The following is a 20,971-nucleotide window of genomic DNA, read 5'->3' as shown; positions in this document are numbered from 1 at the left end:
GCTTCCTAGAAACTTTTATTTTCTTAAAAAACAAATACTTTAAATTCTTGGGCTGCCCTTTAGGCAGCCTTTGAGTCTTTAATGCTTTAATTTGAAGAATGCATTTTGCTGAACGTTTGGAGGTTTACTTTTTGCAACCTTTTGCGAATTTTATAGAGATTAGGTATTTCCCAGTCCAACCTCTTTTGAGTGGGTTTTCTACCCTTGCCCTTTGGATCACGCCTTGCTTTGAGTTGGTACTTGTCAACCCTTTGCTTTTGGCAAAATTATCCTTGCGGCTTGGTGTCCGGACTTTTAGTGACTTGTCCGATAACTTTTTAGTGTTCTTTATATAGAACCTTTTTAGTCTCGGATGACTTTTATAGCCCTGTTTTGAGATTGTGCCTTCTTTGAGCGGAGTTATATCTTTTTTAGCTAAGCACTTTTGAGCCTTAAGTTGTTTCTCAACCTTTTGGCTTGTTCTTTCTTTTTTTGAGATCGTACTAGTGCCTCTTCTTAGCTGACGTCGACCTATACGACTTTGTAACCCGGGATTTTTAGTCACATTCCAACAACTTTTTAGGTAGTGTTCCGATGAGGAACCTTTTCTTTATAGTTTGTTTGGATGACTTTTTAGTGCCATTTCGACTTGTGCTTTTGCTTTTTAAGTAGTGTCTTTTTTGCAAGACTTGTACCTTTATAGCTGAGCATTTCGGGCCTTGGTTTATTAACCTTTCTTTGGCCTTTGTGATATGTTCTTTGTCCCTTTTTAGTGATCCTTTCACTGGTCCTACTTCTCTGTCGTACCTTCTCAAGTTATTTTTAGTAATCCCATTTTAGTTAGACCTCATCGGGCCACTTTTTCTGGGTTACTTTTTATAACTTCTTGCATTATCTTGCTTCTATCGCTTCACCTTGCCGACCTCTTTTAATCGGGCGATGAATTTTGCATTTTATGATCTTAGAGTAATGCATCTTGGTAGGAAACTTTTTAGGGAATTGACGCTTTCATTATTGAATGAGATAAAAACATAAATAAAATGTACATGAGAGTGCTTACCCTTCTAGGTCGGGCAGCTTCTTAGATCTCGGCCTGGCGCCTCATTAAAAAACATTTTTAGGAAAAAGAGTGCGCGTTGACCTAAGATCTTTACTATTTTCTAACTATAGTACCTTCTTAGGTTACAGGCATGCCATGACCTTGGTAGCTCTCACCCTTTGAGGTCAGACACCTTGTAGTAACTTTTCCCCAGTACTTCTGCAACTCAGTATGGTCCTTTCCAGTTAGCTGCTAGCTTCCCTTCTCCTGATCGACCTGCTCCAATATCATTTCGGATTAAGATGAGGTCGTTGGTGGCGAAGCTTCGTTGAACTACCTTCTGATTGTACCTTAAAGCCATTCGACGCTTTAGCGCTTCCTCTCTAATCCAAGCTCTTTCTCGGACTTCTGGAAGTAGGTCGAGCTCTTTCCTTTGAGCTTGGGAGTCGATATCTTCATTGTAAGGGATCATTCTGGGAGATCCTTCATCTATTTCCACGGGAATCATTGCCTCTATTCCATAAGCAAGTCGAAAGGGTGATTCTCCAGTGGTAGAATGTGGTGTTATCCGATATGCCCATAGGACTTGTGGGAGCTCTTCAACCCAAGCTCCCTTTGCGTCTTGTAACCTTCGCTTTAACCCGGTCAATATGACTTTGTTGACGGCTTCTGCCTGTCCGTTGGCTTGTGGGTGTTCTACAGAGGTGAATTGGTGCTTTATTTTCAAGTCAGCTACCAAGTTCCTGAAACTAGTGTTGGTAAACTGGGTGCCATTATCTGTGGTGATAGAGTGAGGAACCCCAAACCTTACGATAATGTTTCTATATAGAAATTTCTGACTTCTTTGGGCGGTGGCAGTGGCCAATGGCTCTGCTTCAATCCATTTTGTTAAGTAGTCTATGCCTACAATGAGGAACTTAACTTGCCCTGATCCCTGGGGGAAGGGTCCGAGGAGGTCAAGCCCCCATTTTGCAAATGGCCAAGGTGAAGTAACACAGATGAGCTCTTCGGGTGGAGATATGTGGAAGTTGGTATGCTTCTGGCATGGTGGGCATGTCTTGACAAACTTTATTGCTTCCTTTTGCAAGGTTGGCCAGTAAAAACCAGCTCGGAGTACCTTTTTGGCAAGAGCTCTTGCCCTAAGGTGGTTGCCACACATGCCTCCGTGGACTTTCTCCAGGACGTCTCTTGTAGCGGAGGTCGGGACACATTTAAGGAGGGGTGTTGAGATCCCTCTCCTATATAGGATGTCGTCTACTATGGTATAGTATTGCGCTTCTCGTACTAGTATTTTCGCCTCTTTTTTGTCTGTGGGGAGCGTTTCAGACTTGAGATAGTTGATTATAGGAGTCATCTATCCTTGATCCTATCCTGATATGGCTAGGATCTTCTCTTCCTCCAAGATCGATGGACTTTGTAGTGTTTCTTGGATGAGACTTCTATTATTGCCCCCTGGTTTGGTGCTGGCTAGTTTTGAAAGTGCATCAGCTCAGGAATTTTGCTCTTGGGGTATATGTCGGATCTCATATCCCTCAAATTGTCCAAGCTATTCTCTGGTCTTGTCCAGGTATTTCTTCATGGTGGGATCCTTAACTCGACAGCTCCCTTCTATCTGTGAGGTGATTACCTGTGAGTCACTGAAGACGGTAAGTTTTTGAATTCCCACCTCTTTAGCCAGCCTCAGACCAGCCAGTAGTGCCTTGTATTCAGCTTGGTTATTTGAGGCACGAAACTCGAACTTTAATGAGAGCTCGATTTGGGTTCCCTGATCACTCTCTATAATTATGCCTGCGCCACTCTCAGTTTTGTTTAATGAGCCGTCCACGTAGAGATTCCATTTTATGGGGATACCCAGGGTGTCAGTGTATTCTGCGATGAAGTCGGCAGATACTGTGACTTAATGGCTGTCTGAGCTTTATATTTGAGGTCGAATTCTGATACCTTGACCGCCCATTGTAGGATTCTTCCAGTTAAAATTGTTTTCTGTAAAATACCTTTTATAGGCTGGTTAGTGGTGCACGAAATTGCAATCACACTTTTTGCAATCCGCACAACTAACCAGCAAGTGCACTGGGTCGTCCAAGTAATACCTTACGTGAGTAAGGGTCGAATCCCACGGAGATTGTTGGATTGAAGCAAGCTATGTTTATTTTATTAATCTTAGTCAGGATACCAATAGGGTTCTTTAGCCTCGTATAAAGTAAAAAGGGCATAAAATAAATAGTTGTTACTTTAATAATGGAGAATATGTTGGAGTTTTGGAGATGCTTTGTCCTCTGAATTTCAACTTTTCCTTGAAATCCTTTTCCCACACGCAAGGTTCCTTCCATGGCAAGCTCTATGTAGGGTGTCACCGTTGTCAATGGCTACTTCCCATCCTCTCAGTGAAAATGGTCCAAATGCTCTGTCACAGCACGGCTAATCATCTGTCGGTTCTCAATAAGGTTGGAATAGAATCCATTGATTCTTTTGCGTCTGTCACTAACGCCCAGCCTTCAGGAGTTTGAAGCTCGTCACAGTCATTCAATCCCAGAATCCTACTCGGAATACCACAGACAAGGTTTAGACTTTCCGGATTCTCATGAATGCCGCCATCAATCCGGCTTATACCACGAAGATTCTGATTAAGGAATCTAAGAGATACTCATTCAATCTGATGTAGAACGGAGGTGGTTTTCAAGCACACGTTCATGGATTGAGGAAGGTGATGAGTGTCACGGATCATCACCTTCTCCATAATTGTCATGAGAACACGCGTGTTTGAATGGAAAACAAAAGTAATTGCATTAATTCATCGAGACGCTGCAAAGCTCCTCACCCCCAACAATGGAGTTTAGAGACTCATGCTGCCAAAGAGTGTATAATTCAGATCTGAAAATGTCATGAGATGCAAAGTAAATCTCTAAAAGTTGTTTAAATAGTAAACTAGTAACCTAGGTTTACAGAAAATGAGTAAACTATGATAGATAGTGCAGAAATCCACTTCTGGGGCCCACTTGGTGTGTGCTGGGGCTGAGACTTAAGCTTCTCACGTGCCTGGGGATGTTTTGGGCGTTCAATGCCAGGTTGTAACCTGTTTCTGGCGTTGAACTCCAGCTTGTAACCTGTTTCTGGCGCTGGACGCCAGACAGCAGCATGATACTGGCGTTGAACGCCAGTTTATGTCGTCTATCTTCGCGCAAAGTATGGACTATTATATATTGCTGGAAAGTCCTGGATGTCTACTTTCCAACGCCGTTGAAAGCGCGCCAATTGGACTTCTGTAGCTCCAGCAAATCCATTTCGAGTGCAGGGAGGTCAGAATCCAGCAGCATCAGCAGTCCTTTTTCAGCCTAACTCAGATTTTTGCTCAGCTCCCTCAATTTCAGCCAGAAAATACCTGAAATCACAGAAAAACACACAAACTCATAGTAAAGTCCAGAAATATGATTTTTGCCTAAAAACTAATAATATTCTACTAAAAACTAATTAAAACATGCTAAAATCTACATGAAATTACCCCCAAAAAGCATATAAAATATCCGCTCATCACAACACCAAACTTAAACTGTTGCTTGTCCCAAGCAACTAGATGAGTAAAATAGGATAAAAAGAATTTAAGGAGTAATAAAATCTCCGAGTTTTAAGTGAAGCTCAGATTCTAATTTAGATGAGCGGGGCTAGTAGCTTTTTGTTTCTGAACAGTTTTGGCATCTCCCTTTATCCTTTGAAATTCATAATGATTGGCATCCATAGGAACTCAGAATTCAGATAGTATTATTGATTCTCCTAGTGTAGTATGTTGATTCTTGAACACAGTTACTTTATGAGTCTTGGTCGTGGCCCTAAGCACTTTGTTTTCCAGTATTACCACTGGATACATAAATGCCACAGACACATGACTGGGTGAACCTTTTCAGATTGTGACTCAGCTTTGCTAAAGTCCCCAGTTAGAGGTGTCCAGAGCTCTTAAGCATACTCTTTTTGCTTTGGATCACGACTTTAACCACTCAGTCTCAAGCTTTTTACTTGGACCTGCATGCCACAAGCACATGGTTAGGGACAGCTTGATTTAGCCGCTTAGACCTGGATTTACTTCCTTGGGCCCTCCTATCCATTAATGCTCAAAGCCTTGGATCCTTTTTACCCTTGCCTTTTGGTTTTAAGGGCTATTAACTTTTTCTGCTTACTTTTTCTTTCTCTCTTTTTTCTCTTTTTTTTTGTACTGCTTTTTTTGCTTCAAGAATCAATTTCATGATTTTTTAGATCATCAATAACATTTCTCTTGTTCATCATTCTTTCAAGAGTGGTGGACGAAATTGTGATCACATCAATGTAGTATTCTTTGTTGTTGTATGGAATCATTATTATGGCACCTATGTGTGGACACAACTCCGTTCAACTAACCAGCAAGTGTGCTGGGTTCTCCAAGTAATAAACCTTACGTGAGTAAGGGTCGATCCCACAGAGATTGTTGGTATGAAGCAAGCTATGGTCACCTTGTACATCTCAGTTAGGCAGATTAAATTGGTTTATGATGAGTTCAAAAATTAATAATAAACAGAAAATAAAAAGGGATAGAAATACTTATGTAAATCAATAGTGGGAATTTCAGATAGGTGTATGGAGATGCTGTGCTCCTCTCGGATCTCTACTTTCTTCTTACATTCATCCAATCCTTCTTACTCCTTTCCATGGCAAGCTGTATGTAGGGCATCACCATCATCAATGGCTACTTTCAATCCTCTCGGGAAAATGGTCCTATGCGCTGTCACTGCACGGCTAATCGTCTGGAGGCATCACCCTTGTTGATAGCTACATCCCATCCTCTCAGTGAAAATGGTCCAAATGCTCTGTCACAGCACGGCTAATCATCTGTCGGTTCTCAATCAGGTTGGAGTAGAATCCATTGATTCTTTTGCGTTTGTCATCACGCCCAGCCTTCAGGAGTTTGAAACTCGTCACAGTCGTTCAATACCGGAATCCTACTCGGAATACCACGGACAAGGTTAGACTTTCCGGATCCCCATGAATGCCGCCATCTATCTAGCTTATACCACGAAGATTCTGTTGGGGAATCTAAGAGATATGCGCCCGGCCTAGAGTAAAACGGAAGTGGTTGTCAGTCACGCACGTTCATAGGTGAGAATGATGATGAGTGTCACGGATCATCACATTCATCAAAGTGTTGTGCAACGTATATCTTGGAATAAGAATAAAAGAGAATTGAATAAAAAGTAATAGTGATTGTATTGAAACTTGAGGTACAGCAGAGCTCCACACCCTTAATCTATGGTGTGCAGAAACTCCACTGTTGAAAATACATAAGTGAAAGGTTCAGGCATGGCCGAATGGCCAGCCCCCTTAAACGTGATCAAGAGACCGAATGATCAAAGACTACAAAGTCAAAAGATTAAACTGTCAAAAGATGTCTAATACAATAGTAACTTATCCAATTTATACTAGACTAGCTACTAGGGTTTACAAGAGTAAGTAATTGATGCATAAATCCACTTCCGGGGCCCACTTGGTGTATGTTTGGGCTGAGCTTGGTCTATCCACGAGCTGAGGCTTTTATTGGAGTTGAACTCCAAGTTATAACGTGTTTTGGGCGTTCAACTCCGGATCATGACGTATTTCTGGCGTTCAACCCCAGACAGCAGCATGTACTTGGCGTTCAACGCCAAGTTACGTCGTCAATTTCGGAATAAAGTATGGACTATTATATATTGCTGGAAAGCTTTGGATGTCTACTTTCCAACGCCGTTGAGAACGCGCCAATTAGAGTTCTGTAGCTCCAAAAAATCCATTTCGAGTGCAGGGAGGTCAGATTCCAACAACATCAGCAGTCCTTTTGTCAGCCTTTTTCAGAGTTTTGCTCAAGTCCCTCAATTTCAGCCAGAAATTACTTGAAATCACAGAAAAACACACAAACTTATAGTAAAGTCCAGAAATGTGAATTTAACATAAAAACTAATGAAAACATCCCTAAAAGTAGCTTGAACTTACTAAAAACTACCTAAAAATAATGCCAAAAAGCGTATAAATTATCCGCTTATCACAACACCAAACTTAAATTGTTGCTTGTCCCCAAGCAACTGAAAATCAATTAGGATAAAAAAAAGAGAATATACTATAAATTCCAAAATATCAATGAATATTAATTATAATTAGATGAGCGGGACTTATAGCTTTTTGCTTCTGAACAGTTTTGGCATCTCACTTTTTTCCTTTGAAGTTTAGAATGATTGGCTTCTCTTAGGAACTTAGAATTTCGGATAGTGTTATTGACTTTCCTAGTTAAGCATGTTGATTCTTGAACACAGCTACTTATGATTCTTGGCCGTGGCCCTAAGCACTTTGTTTTCCAGTATTACCACCGGATACATAAATGCCACAAACACATAACGGAGTGAACCTTTTCAGATTGTGACTCAGCTTTGCTAGAGTCCCCAGTTAGAGGTGTCCAGAGCTCTTAAGCACACTTTTTTTGCTTTGAATCACGACTTTAACCACTCAGTCTCAAGCTTTTCACTTGGACCTTCATGACACAAGCACATGGTTAGGGACAGCTTGATTTAGCCGCTTAGGCCTGGATTTTATTTCCTTGGGCCCTCCTATCCATTGATGCTCAAAGCCTTGGATCCTTTTTACCCTTGCCTTTTGGTTTTAAGGGCTATTGGCTTTTTCTGCTTGCTTTTTCTTTTTCTTTCTATTTTTTTCGCCATTTTTTTTGCAAGCTTTTCTTTTTTTTTCACTGCTTTTTCTTGCTTCAAGAATCAATTTTATAATTTTTCAGATCATCAATAACATTTCTCTTTGTTCATCATTCTTTCAAGAGGCAACAATTTTAACATTCATAAACAACAAGATCAAAAATATGCACTGTTCAAGCATTCATTCAGAAAACAAAAAGTATTGTCACCACATCAATATAATTAAACTAAATTCAAGGATAAATTTGAAATTCATGTACTTCTTGTTCTTTTGAATTAAAAACATTTTTCATTTAAGAGAGGTGAAGGATTAATGGATTTTATTCATAGCTTTAAGACATGGTTACTACATACTAATGATCATGAAGTAGAGACACAAAACATAGATAAACATACAACATAAAAACCGAAAAGCAGAAAGAAATAAGAACAAGGAATGAATCCACCTTAGTGGCGTCTTCTTCTTGAAGGTCCAACAATGTCCTTAGGCTCTTCTATGTCCCTTCCTTGCCTTTGTTGCTCCTCCCTCATTGCTCTTTGATCTTCTCTTATTTCATGGAGAATGATGGAGTGCTCATGATGTTCCACCCTTAATTGTTCCACATTGTGGCTCAAATCTTCTAAGGAAGTGTTGAGTTGTTCCCAATAGTTGTTCGGAGGAAAGTGCATCCCTTGAGGCATCTCAAGGATTTCTTGATGATGAGCTTCCTCATGCATCTCTTGAGAACCGTGAAGGGTCTCTCTTGCTTGCTCCATCCTCTTCTTGGTGATGGGCTTATCCTCTTCAATGGAGATGTCTCCTTCTATGATGACTCCGGCTGAGTAACATAGATGGCAAATAAGGTGAGGAAAAGCTAGCCTTGCCATGGTGGAGGGCTTGTCGGCTATTTTGTAGATTTCATTGGAGATGACCTCATGAACTTCTACTTCCTCTCCAATCATGATGCTATGAATCATGATGGCCCGATCCACAGTAACTTCAGATCGGTTGCTAGTGGAAATGATGGAGCGTTGAATGAACTCCAACCATCCTCTAGCCACAGGCTTGAGGTCCAGTCTTCTTAGTTGAACTGGCTTGCCTTTGGAGTCTCTTTTCCATTGAGCTCCTTCCACACATATGTCCATTAGGACTTGGTCCAACCTTTGATTAAAGTTGACCCTTCTAGTGTAGGGGCGTTCATCTCCTTGCATCATGGGCAAGTGAAACGCCAACCTCACATTTTCCAGACTAAAATCTAAGTATTTCCCATGAACCATTGTGAGATAATTCTTTGGATTCGGGTTCATACTTTGATCCTGGTTCCTAGTGATCCATGCATTGGCATAGAACTCTTGAACCATTAAGATTCCGACTTGTTGCATGGGGTTGGTTAGGACTTCCCAACCTCTTCTTCGGATCTCATGTCGGATCTCCGGATACTTATTCTTCTTGAGCTTGAAAGGGACCTCAGGGATCACCTTCTTCTTTGCCACAACATCATAGAAGTGGTCTTGATGGCTTTTGGAGATGAATCTTTCCATCTCCCATGACTCGGAGGTGGAAGCTTTTGTCTTCCCTTTTCCTTTTCTAGAGGATTCTCCGGCCTTAGGTGCCATTGATGGTAATGGAAAACAAAAAAGATTATGCTTTGACCACACCAAACTTAAAATATTGCTCGTCCTCGAGCAATAGAAGAAACAAGAGAAGAAGAAAAAGAAGAGAATATGGTAGAGAGGGAGAGATGTAGGTTCGGCCAAAGTGAAGAAAAGGCGGTTGTGTTTTGTGAAAATGAAGTAGAATGGAAGGGTATATATAGGGAGAGGGGGGAGTGTATGTTCGGCCATTTAGGGTGGGAATGGGTGGAAAAATGGTTTTGAATTTTTGAAGGTAGGTGGGGTTTATGGGGAAGAGTGGATGGATGTGAGTGGTGAAGGGGGTGATTGGGAAGAGGAATTGAGGTGATTGGTGAAGAGTGTTGGGAAGTGTGACATGGGGAATACTCATCACAAAATAGGATTAGGAGGTAAGGTGGGAATATAGTAGGTGGGGATCCTGTGGGGTCCACAGATCCTGAGGTGATCCTGTGGGGTCCACAGATTCTGAGGTGTCAAGGAATTCCATCCCTGCACCAAATAGGCATGTAAAATGCCTTTGCACACCATTCTGGCATTTAAACGCCGAGTGGTGCACATTCTGGGCGTTCAACGCCCACATGTAACATGTTTCTGGCGTTGAACGCCAGTTTCATGCTTGTTACTGCGTTCAGCGCCAGCTTTTCCTCTTAGGCACATTCTTGGCGTTCAGTGCCAGAATGTTGCTTGTTTTAGGCAATCAGCGCCAGATTGATGCTCTGTTCTGGCGTTGAACGCCAGCCAGATGCTCCTTACTGGCGTTGAACGCCAGTCTGTGCTTCCTCCAGGGTGTGATTTTTCTTCTGCTGTTTTTGATCCTGTTTTTAATTTTTATATTTTTTTCGTGACTCCACATGATCATGTACCTAATAAAACACAAAATAAAAATAAAATAATATAAAATAAAATTTAGATAAATAAAATTGGGTTGCCTCCCAACAAGCGCTTCTTTAATGTCAATAGCTTGACAGTGGCTCTCATGGAGCCACAAAGGTGATCAGGTCAATGTTGTATAGTCCCAACACCAAACTTAGAGTTTGGATATGGGGTCTTAACACCAAACTTAGAGTTTGGTTGTGGCCTCACAACACCAAAAGTTAGAGTTTGACTGTGGGGGCTCTTCTTGACTCTGAACTGAGAGAAGCTCTTCATGCTTGCTCTCTTTTGTCATAGAGGGATGGCCATGTGCCTTAAACACAAGGTAGTCCCCATTCAATTGAAGGACTAGTTCACCTCTGTTGACATCTAACACAGCTCCTGCTGTAGCTAGGAAAGGTCTTCCAAGGATGATGCATTCATCCTCTTCCTTCCTAGTGTCTAAGATTATGAAATCAGCAGGGATGTAAAGGCCTTCAACCTTTACTAACACGTCCTCTACTATTCCATAAGCTTGTCTCAATGACTTGTCTGCCAATTGTAATGAGAACAAGGCAGGTTGTACCTCAATGATCCCCAGCTTCTCCATTACAGAGAGTGGCATAAGATTTATCCCTGACCCTAGATCATATAGAGCTTTTTCGAAGGTCATGGTGCGTATGGTGCAAGGTATTAAGAACTTGCCAGGATCTTGTTTCTTTTGAGGTAGAGTTTTCTGAATCCCAGTATCTAGTTCATCAATGAGCAAGGGAGGTTCACTTTCCCAAGTCTCATTACCAAACAACTTGGCATTCAGCTTTATGATAGCTCCTAAGTATTGAGCAACTTGCTCTCCAGTCACATCTTCATCCTCTTCAGAGGAAGAATAGTCTTCAGAGCTCATGAATGGCAGAAGGAGATTTAATGGAATCTCTATGGTCTCTATATGAGCCTCAGATTCCTTTGGATCCTTAATAGGAAACTCCTTCTTGCTTGAGGGACATCCCAGGAGGTCTTCTTCACTAGGATTTTCGTCCTCCTCCTCCCTTGTGCATTCGGCCACATTGATCACATCAATGGCCTTGCACTCTCCTTTTGGATTCTCTTCTGTATTGCTTGGGAGAATACTGGGAGGAGTTTCAATGACTTTCTTACTCAGCTGGCCCACTTGTGCCTCCAGATTTCTGATGGAGGATCTTGTTTCACTCATGAAACTGAAAGTAGCCTTTGACAGATCAGAGACTAGATTAGCTAAGTTAGAAGTGTTTTGTTCAGAATTCTCTGTCTGCTGCTGAAAAGATGATGGGAAAGGCTTGCCATTGCTCAGCCTATTGCGTCCACCATTGTTAAAGCCTTGTTGAGGCTTTTGTTGATCCTTCCATGAGAAATTTGGATGATTTCTCCATGATGAGTTATAGGTATTTCCATAAGGTTCATCCATGCAATTAACCTCTGCCATGGCAGGGTTCTCAGGATCATAAGCTTCTTCAGAAGCTGCCTCTTTAGTACTGTTGGATGCATGTTGCCATCCATTCAGACTTTGAGAGATCATGTTGACCTGTTGAGTCAACACTTTGTTCTGAGCCAATATGGCATTCAGAGCATCAATTTCAAGAACTCTTTTCTTCTGAGGTATCCCATTATTCACGGAATTCCTCTCAGAAATGTACATGAATTGGTTGTTTGCAACCATATCAATGAGTTATTGAGCTTCTTCAGGCGTTTTCTTTAGGTGAATAGATCCACCTGCAGAATGGTCCAATGACATTTTTGAAAATTCAGATAGACCATAATAGAATATATCTAATATGGTCCATTCTGAAAACATGTCAGATGGACATCTTTTGGTCAGCTGCTTGTATCTTTCCCAAGCTTCATAGAGGGATTCACCATCTTTTTGTTTGAAGGTTTGAACATCCACTCTCAGCTTGCTCAGCTTTTGAGGAGGAAAGAATTTATCCAAGAAGGCAGTGACCAGCTTATCCCAGGAGTCCAGGCTATCCTTGGGTTGTGAATCCAACCATATTCTAGCTCTGTCTCTTACAGCAAAAGGGAAAAGCATGAGTCTGTAGACTTCAGGATCAACTCCATTCGTCTTTACAGTCTCACAGATCTGCAAGAACTAAATTAAAAACTGATAAGGATCTTCAGATGGAAGTCCATAAAACTTGCAGTTTTGTTGTATTAAGGCAACTAGCTGAGGTTTCAGCTCAAAATTGTTGGCTCCAATGGCAGGAATGGAGATGCTTCTTCCATCAAATTTGGACGTTGGCTTTGTGAAGTCACCAAGCATTCTCCTTGCATTATTATTATTTTCGGCTGCCATCTCCTTCTCTTGTTCTAATATTTCTGAAAGGTTACCTTTAGATTGTTGTAACTTAGCTTCTTTTAATTTTCTCTTCAGAGTCCTTTCAGGTTCTGGATCAATTTCAACAAGAGTGCCTTTTTCCTTGTTCCTGCTCATATGAAAGAGAAGAAAACAAGAAAAGAAAGAGGAATCCTCTATGTCACAGTATAGAGATTCCTTTATGTTAGTAGAAGAAGAAAGGGGAGAAGAATGTAGAAGAGGGGATTCGGATATTTAGATGGAGAGAGGTGAAGAGAAGTGTTAGTAATTAAATAATTAAATAGAACAAGAAAAGAGAGGGAGAATGTCGAAAATAATTTTAAAAAGGGATTAGTAATTTTCGAAAATTAAAGATAAAATATAATTAAAATTAAAACATGAAACAATTAGTTAATTAAAAAGAATTTTTGAAAAAGGGGTGAGATATTTTCGAAAATTAGAGAGGAAAGAGTAGTTAGGTGGTTTTGAAAAAGATAAGAAATAAACAAAAAGTTACTTAGTTCTTTGAAAAAGATTTTAAAATCAAATTTTTAAAAAGATAAAAAGATAAGAAGTTAGATAAGATATTTTAAAATCAAATTTTGAAAAAGATAAAATTTTGAAAAAGATAAGATATAAGATAAAAAGATATGTTTGAAAAAGATTTAATTTTTAAAATTACTTAACTAACAAGAAACTAAGAGATAAGATTCTAGAACTTAAAGATTGAACCTTTCTTAACAAGCAAGTAACAAACTTCAAATTTTTTAATCAATCACATTAATTGTTAGCTAATTTTAAAAAATTTGATACAAAGGTGAGAAAAAGATTTTGAAAATATTTTGAAAAAGATTTTTGAAATTTTCGAAAAATAGAAAAAAATGAAAAGGATATAACTTTTGAAAAAGATTTTGAAAAGATAAGATTTTTTAATATTGAAAATTTGACTTGACTTGTAAGAAACAACTAATTTTGAAAATTTTTGACCAAGTCAACCCAAAATTTTGAAAATTTGGAGGGAAATAAGGAAAAGATATTTTTTTGATTTTTGAAATTTTTAATTATGAGAGAGAAAAACACAAAAATGACCCAAAACATGAAAATTTTGGATCAAAACACATGATGCATGCAAGAACACTATGAATGTAAAGATGAACACCAAGAACACTTTGAAGATCATGATGAACATCAAGAACATATTTTTGAAAAATTTTGATGCAAAGAAAACATGCAAGACACCAAACTTAGAAATCTTTAATGCATGGGCTCTAAAAAACGAAAAATGCACATGAAAAACAACAAACAACACAAAACAAGAAATCATCAAGATCAAACAAGAAGACTTGTCAAGAACAACTTGAAGATCATGAAGAACACTATGAATGCATGAGATTTTCGAAAAATGCAAGAAAAATTTTTAAAGCATGCAATTGACACCAAACTTAAAAATTGACTCAAGACCAAACAAGAAATACAAAATATTTTTGGTTTTTATGATTTTATGAATTTTTTGTATTTTCTTTAATTTTTCGAAAATAAAGTTTGAAAAAAAACGAAAAAGAAAAGAAAAAATTTTGAAAAAGTTTTTGAAAAGAAAATTACCTAATCTGAGCAACAAGATGAACCGTCAGTTGTCCATACTCGAACAATCCCCGGCAACGGCGCCATAAACTTGGTGGACGAAATTGTGATCACATCAATGTAGTATTCTTTGTTGTTGTATGAAATCATTATTATGGCACCTATGTATGGACACAACTCCGTTCAACTAACCAGCAAGTGTACTGGGTCGTCCAAGTAATAAACCTTACGTGAGTAAGGGTCGATCCCACAGAGATTGTTGGTATGAAGCAAGCTATGGTCACCTTGTAAATCTCAGTTAGACAGATTAAATTGGTTTATGATGAGTTCGAAAATTAATAATAAACAGAAAATAAAAAGGGATAGAAATACTTATGTAAATCAATAGTGGGAATTTCAGTTAGGTATATGGAGATGCTGTGCTCCTCTCGGATCTCTACTTTCTTCTTACATTCATCCAATCCTTCTTACTCCTTTCCATGGCAAGCTGTATGTAGGGCATCACCATCATCAATGGCTACTTTCAATTCTCTCGGGAAAATGGTCCTATGCGCTGTCACTGCACGGCTAATCGTCTGGAGGCATCACCCTTGTTGATAGCTACATCCCATCCTCTCAGTGAAAATGGTCCAAATGCTCTGTCACAGCACGGCTAATCATCTGTCAGTTCTCAATCAGGTTGGAGTAGAATCCATTGATTCTTTTGCGGTTGTCATCACGCCCAGCCTTCAGGAGTTTGAAGCTCGTCACAGTCGTTCAATACTGAAATCCTACTCGGAATACCACGGACAAGGTTAGACTTTCTGGATCCCCATGAATGCCGCCATCTATCTAGCTTATACCACGAAGATTCTGTTGGGGAATCTAAGAGATATGCGCCGGCCTAGAGTAGAACGGAAGTGGTTGTCAGTCACGCACGTTCATAGGTGAGAATGATGATGAGTGTCACGGATCATCACATTCATCAAAGTGTTGTGCAACGTATATCTTGGAATAAGAATAAAAGAGAATTGAATAAAAAGTAATAGTGATTGTATTGAAACTTGAGGTACAGCAGAGCTCCACACCCTTAATCTATGGTGTGCAGAAACTCCACTGTTGAAAATACATAAGTGAAAGGTTCAGGCATGGCCGAATGGCCAGCCCGCTAAAACGTGATCAAGAGACCAAATGATCAAAGACTACAAAGTCAAAAGATTAAACTGTCAAAAGATGTCTAATACAATAGTAACTTATCCTATTTATACTAGACTAGCTACTAGGGTTTACATGAGTAAGTAATTGATGCATAAATCCACTTTCGGGGCCCACTTGGTATATGTTTGGGCTGAGCTTGGTCTATCCACGAGCTGAGGCTTTTATTGGAGTTGAACTCCAAGTTATAACGTGTTTTGGGCGTTCAACTCCGGATCATGACGTATTTCTGGCGTTCAACCCCAGACAGCAGCATGTACTTGGCGTTCAACGCCAAGTTACGTCGTCAATTTCCGAATAAAGAATGGACTATTATATATTGCTGGAAAGCTCTGGATGTCTACTTTCCAACGCCGTTGCGAGCGCGCCAATTGGAGTTCTGTATCTCCAGAAAAGTCATTTCGAGTGCAGGGAGGTAAGATTCCAACAGCATCAGCAGTCCTTTTGTCAGCCTTTTTCAGAGTTTTGCTCAAGTCCCTCAATTTCAGCCAGAAATTACCTGAAATCACAGAAAAACACACAAACTTATAGTAAAGTCCAGAAATGTAAATTTAACATAAAAACTAATGAAAACATCCCTAAAAGTACCTTGAACTTACTAAAAACTACCTAAAAATAATGCCAAAAAGCGTATAAATTATCCGCTCATCACAACACCAAACTTAAATTGTTGCTTGTCCCCAAGCAACTGAAAATCAATTAGGATAAAAAGAAGAGAATATACTATAAATTCCAAAATATCAATGAATATTAATTATAATTAGATGAGCGGGACTTGTAGCTTTTTGCTTCTGAACAGTTTTGGCATCTCACTTTTTTCCTTTGAAGTTTAGAATGATTAGCTTCTCTTAGGAACTTAGAATTTTGGATAGTGTTATTGACTTTCCTAGTTAAGCATGTTGATTCTTGAAACCAGCTACTTATGAGTCTTGGCCGTGGCCCTAAGCACTTTGTTTTCCAGTATTACCACCGGATACAATAATGCCACAGACACATGACGGGGTGAACCTTTTCAGATTATGACTCAGCTTTGCTAGAGTCCCCAGTTAGAGGTGTCCAGAGCTCTTAAGCACACTCTTTTTGCTTTGAATCACGACTTTAACCACTCAGTCTCAAGCTTTTCACTTGGACCTTCATGACACAAGCACATGGTTAGGGACAGCTTGATTTAGCCGCTTAGGCCTGGATTTTATTTCCTTGGGCCCTCCTATCCATTGATGCTCAAAGCCTTGGATCCTTTTTACCCTTGCCTTTTGGTTTTAAGGGCTATTGGCTTTTTCTGCTTGCTTTTTCTTTTTCTTTCTATTTTTTTCGCCATTTTTTTTGCAAGCTTTTCTTTTTTTTTTCACTGCTTTTTCTTGCTTCAAGAATCAATTTTATAATTTTTCAGATCATCAATAACATTTCTCTTTGTTCATCATTCTTTCAAGAGCCAACAGTTTTAACATTCATAAACAACAAGATCAAAAATATGCACTGTTCAAGCATTCATTCAGAAAACAAAAAGTATTGTCACCACATCAATATAATTAAACTAAATTCAAGGATAAATTCGAAATTCATGTACTTCTTGTTCTTTTGAATTAAAAACATTTTTCATTTAAGAGAGGTGAAGGATTAATGGATTTTATTCATAGCTTTAAGACATGGTTACTACATACTAATGATCATGAAGTAGAGACACAAAACATAGATAAACATACAACATAAAAACCGAAAAGCAGAAAGAAATAAGAACAAGGAATGAATCCACCTTAGTGGCGTCTTCTTCTTGAAGGTCCAACAATGTCCTTAAGCTCTTCTATGTCCCTTCCTTGCCTTTGTTGCTCCTCCCTCATTGCTCTTTGATCTTCTCTTATTTCATGGAGAATGATGGAGTGCTCATGATGTTCCACCCTTAATTGTTTCACATTGTGGGTCAAATCTTCTAAGGAAGTGTTGAGTTGTTCCCAATAGTTGTTTGGAGGAAAGTGCATCCCTTGAGGCATCTCACGGATTTCTTGATGATGAGCTTCCTCATGCATCTCTTGAGAACCGTGAAGGGTCTCTCTTGCTTGATCCATCCTCTTCTTGGTGATGGGCTTATCCTCTTCAATGGAGATGTCTCCTTCTATGATGACTCCAGCTGAGTAACATAGATGGCAAATAAGGTGAGGAAAAGCTAGCCTTGCCATGGTGGAGGGCTTGTCGGCTATTTTGTAGATTTCATTGGAGATGACCTCATGAACTTCTACTTCCTCTCCAATCATGATGCTATGAATCATGATGGCCCGATCCACAGTAACTTCAGATCGGATGCTAGTGGAAATGATGGAGCGTTGAATGAACTCCAACCATCCTCTAGCCACAGGCTTGAGGTCCAGTCTTCTTAGTTGAACTGGCTTGCCTTTGGAGTCTCTTTTCCATTGAGCTCCTTCCACACATATGTCCATTAGGACTTGGTCCGACCTTTGATTAAAGTTGACCCTTCTAGTGTAGGGGCGTTCATCTCCTTGCATCATGGGCAAGTGAAACGCCAACCTCACATTTTCCAGACTAAAATCTAAGTATTTCCCCCGAACCATTGTGAGATAATTCTTTGGATTCGGGTTCATACTTTGATCATGGTTCCTAGTGATCCATGCATTGGCATAGAACTCTTGAACCATTAAGATTCCGACTTGTTGCATGGGGTTGGTTAGGACTTCCCAACCTCTTCTTCGGATCTCATGTCGGATCTCTGGATACTTATTCTTCTTGAGCTTGAAAGGGACCTCAGGGATCACCTTCTTCTTTGCCACAACATCATAGAAGTGGTCTTGATGGCTTTTGGAGATGAATCTTTCCATCTCCCATGACTCGGAGGTGGAAGCTTTTGTCTTCTCTTTTCCTTTTCTAGAGGATTCTCCGGCCTTAGGTGCCATTGATGGTAATGGAAAACAAAAAATATTATGCTTTGACCACACCAAACTTAAAATATTGCTCGTCCTCGAGCAATAGAAGAAACAAGAGAAGAAGAAAAAGAAGAGAATATGGTAGAGAGGGAGAGATGTAGGTTCGGCCAAAGTGAAGAAAAGGCGGTTGTGTTTTGTGAAAATGAAGTAGAATGGAAGGGTATATATAGGGAGAGGGGGGAGTGTATGTTCGGCCATTTAGGGTGGGAATGGGTGGAAAAATGGTTTTGAATTTTTGAAGGTAGGTGGGGTTTATGGGGAAGAGTGGATGGATGTGAGTGGTGAAGGGGGTGATTGGGAAGAGGAATTGAGGTGATTGGTGAAGAGTGTTGGGAAGTGTGACATGGGAAATACTCATCACAAAATAGGATTAGGAGGTAAGGTGGGAATATAGTAGGTAAGGATCCTGTGGGGTCCACAGATCCTGAGGTGATCCTGTGGGGTCCACAGATTCTGAGGTGTCAAGGAATTCCATCCCTGCACCAAATAGGCATGTAAAATGCCTTTGCACACCATTCTGGCATTTAAACGCCGAGTGGTGCACATTCTGGGCGTTCAACGCCCACATGTAACATGTTTCTGGCGTTGAACGCCAGTTTCATGCTTGTTACTGGCGTTCAGCGCCAGCTTTTCCTCTTAGGCACATTCCTGGCGTTCAGCGCCAGAATGATGCTTGTTTCTGGCAATCAGCGCCAGATTGATGCTCTGTTCTGGCATTGAACGCCAGCCAGATGCTCCTTACTGGCGTTGAACGCCAGTCTGTGCTTCCTCCAGGGTGTGATTTTTCTTCTGCTGTTTTTGATCCTGTTTTTAATTTTTATATTTTTTCGTAACTCCACATGATCATGTACCTAATAAAACACAAAATAAAAATAAAATAATATAAAATAAAATTTAGATAAATAAAATTGGGTTGCCTCCCAACAAGCGCTTCTTTAATGTCAATAGCTTGACAGTGGCTCTCATGGAGCCACAAAGGTGATCAGGTCAATGTTGTATAGTCCCAACACCAAACTTAGAGTTTGGATATGGGGTCTTAACACCAAACTTAGAGTTTGGTTGTGGCCTCACAACACCAAACTTAGAGTTTGACTGTGGGGGCTCTTCTTGACTCTGAACTGAGAGAAGCTCTTCATGCTTGCTCTCTTTTGTCACAGAGGGATGGCCATGTGCCTTAAACACAAGGTAGTCCCTATTCAATTGAAGGACTAGTTCACCTCTGTTGACATCTAACACAGCTCCTGCTGTAGCTAGGAAAGGTCTTCCAAGGATGATGTATTCATCCTCTTCCTTCCTAGTGTCTAAGATTATGAAATCAGCAGGGATGTAAAGGCCTCAACCTTTACTAACACGTCCTCTACTATTCCATAAGCTTGTCTCAATGACTTGTCTGCCAATTGTAATGAGAACAAGGCAGATTGTACCTCAATGATCCCCAGCTTCTCCATTACAGAGAATGGCATAAGATTTATCCCTGACCCTAGATCACATAGAGCTTTTTCAAAGGTCATGGTGCCTATGGTGCAAGGTATTAAGAACTTGCCAGGATCTTGTTTCTTTTGAGGTAGAGTTTTCTGAATCCCAGTATCTAGTTCATCAATGAGCAAGGGAGGTTCACTTTCCCAAGTCTCATTACCAAACAACTTGGCATTCAGCTTCATGATAGCTCCTAAGTATTGAGCAACTTGCTCTCCAGTCACATCTTCATCCTCTTCAGAGGAAGAATAGTCTTCAGAGCTCATGAATGGCAGAAGGAGATTTAATGGAATCTCTATGGTCTCTATATGAGCCTCAGATTCCTTTGGATCCTTAATAGGAAACTCCTTCTTGCTTGAGGGACATCCCAGGAGGTCTTCCTCACTAGGATTTTTGTCCTCCTCCTCCCTTGTGCATTCGGCCACATTGATCACATCAATGGCCTTGCACTCTCCTTTTGGATTCTCTTCTGTATTGCTTGGGAGAATACTGGGAGGAGTTTCAATGACTTTCTTACTCAGCTGGCCCACTTGTGCCTCCAGATTTCTGATGGAGAATCTTGTTTTACTCATGAAACTGAAAGTAGCTTTTGACAGATCAGAGACTAGATTAGCTAAGTTAGAAGTGTTTTGTTCAGAATTCTCTGTCTGTTACTAAAAAGATGATGGGAAATGCTTGCCATTGCTCATCCTATTGCGTCCACCATTGTTAAAGCCTTGTTGAGGCTTTTGTTGATCCTTTTCATGAGAAATTTGGATGATTTCTCCATGATGAGTTATAGGTGTTTCCATAAGGTTCACCCATGTAATTAACCTCTGCCATGGCAGGGTTCTCAGGATCATAAGCTTCTTCAGAAGCTGCCTCTTTAGTACTGTTGGATGCATGTTGCCATCCATTCAGACTTTGAGAGATCATGTTGACCTGTTGAGTCAACACTTTATTCTGAGCCAATATGGCATTCAGAGCATCAATTTCAAAAACTCCTTTCTTCTGAGGTATCCCATTATTCACGGAATTCCTCTCAGAAGTGTACATGAATTGGTTGTTTGCAACCATATCAATGAGTTCTTGAGCCTCTTCAGGCGTTTTCTTTAGGTGAATAGATCCACCTGCAGAATGGTCCAATGACATTTTTGAAAATTCAAATAGACCATAATAGAATATATCTAATATGGTCTATTCTGAAAACATGTCAGATGGACATCTTTTGGTCAGCTGCTTGTATCTTTCCCAAGCTTCATAGAGGGATTCACCATCTTTTTGTTTGAAGGTTTGAACATCC

The sequence above is a fragment of the Arachis hypogaea genome, chromosome 2, assembly GCF_003086295.3.
Source record: "Arachis hypogaea cultivar Tifrunner chromosome 2, arahy.Tifrunner.gnm2.J5K5, whole genome shotgun sequence".
Lineage (NCBI taxonomy): Eukaryota > Viridiplantae > Streptophyta > Magnoliopsida > Fabales > Fabaceae > Arachis > Arachis hypogaea.
This window is presented reverse-complemented; position numbering follows the sequence as displayed.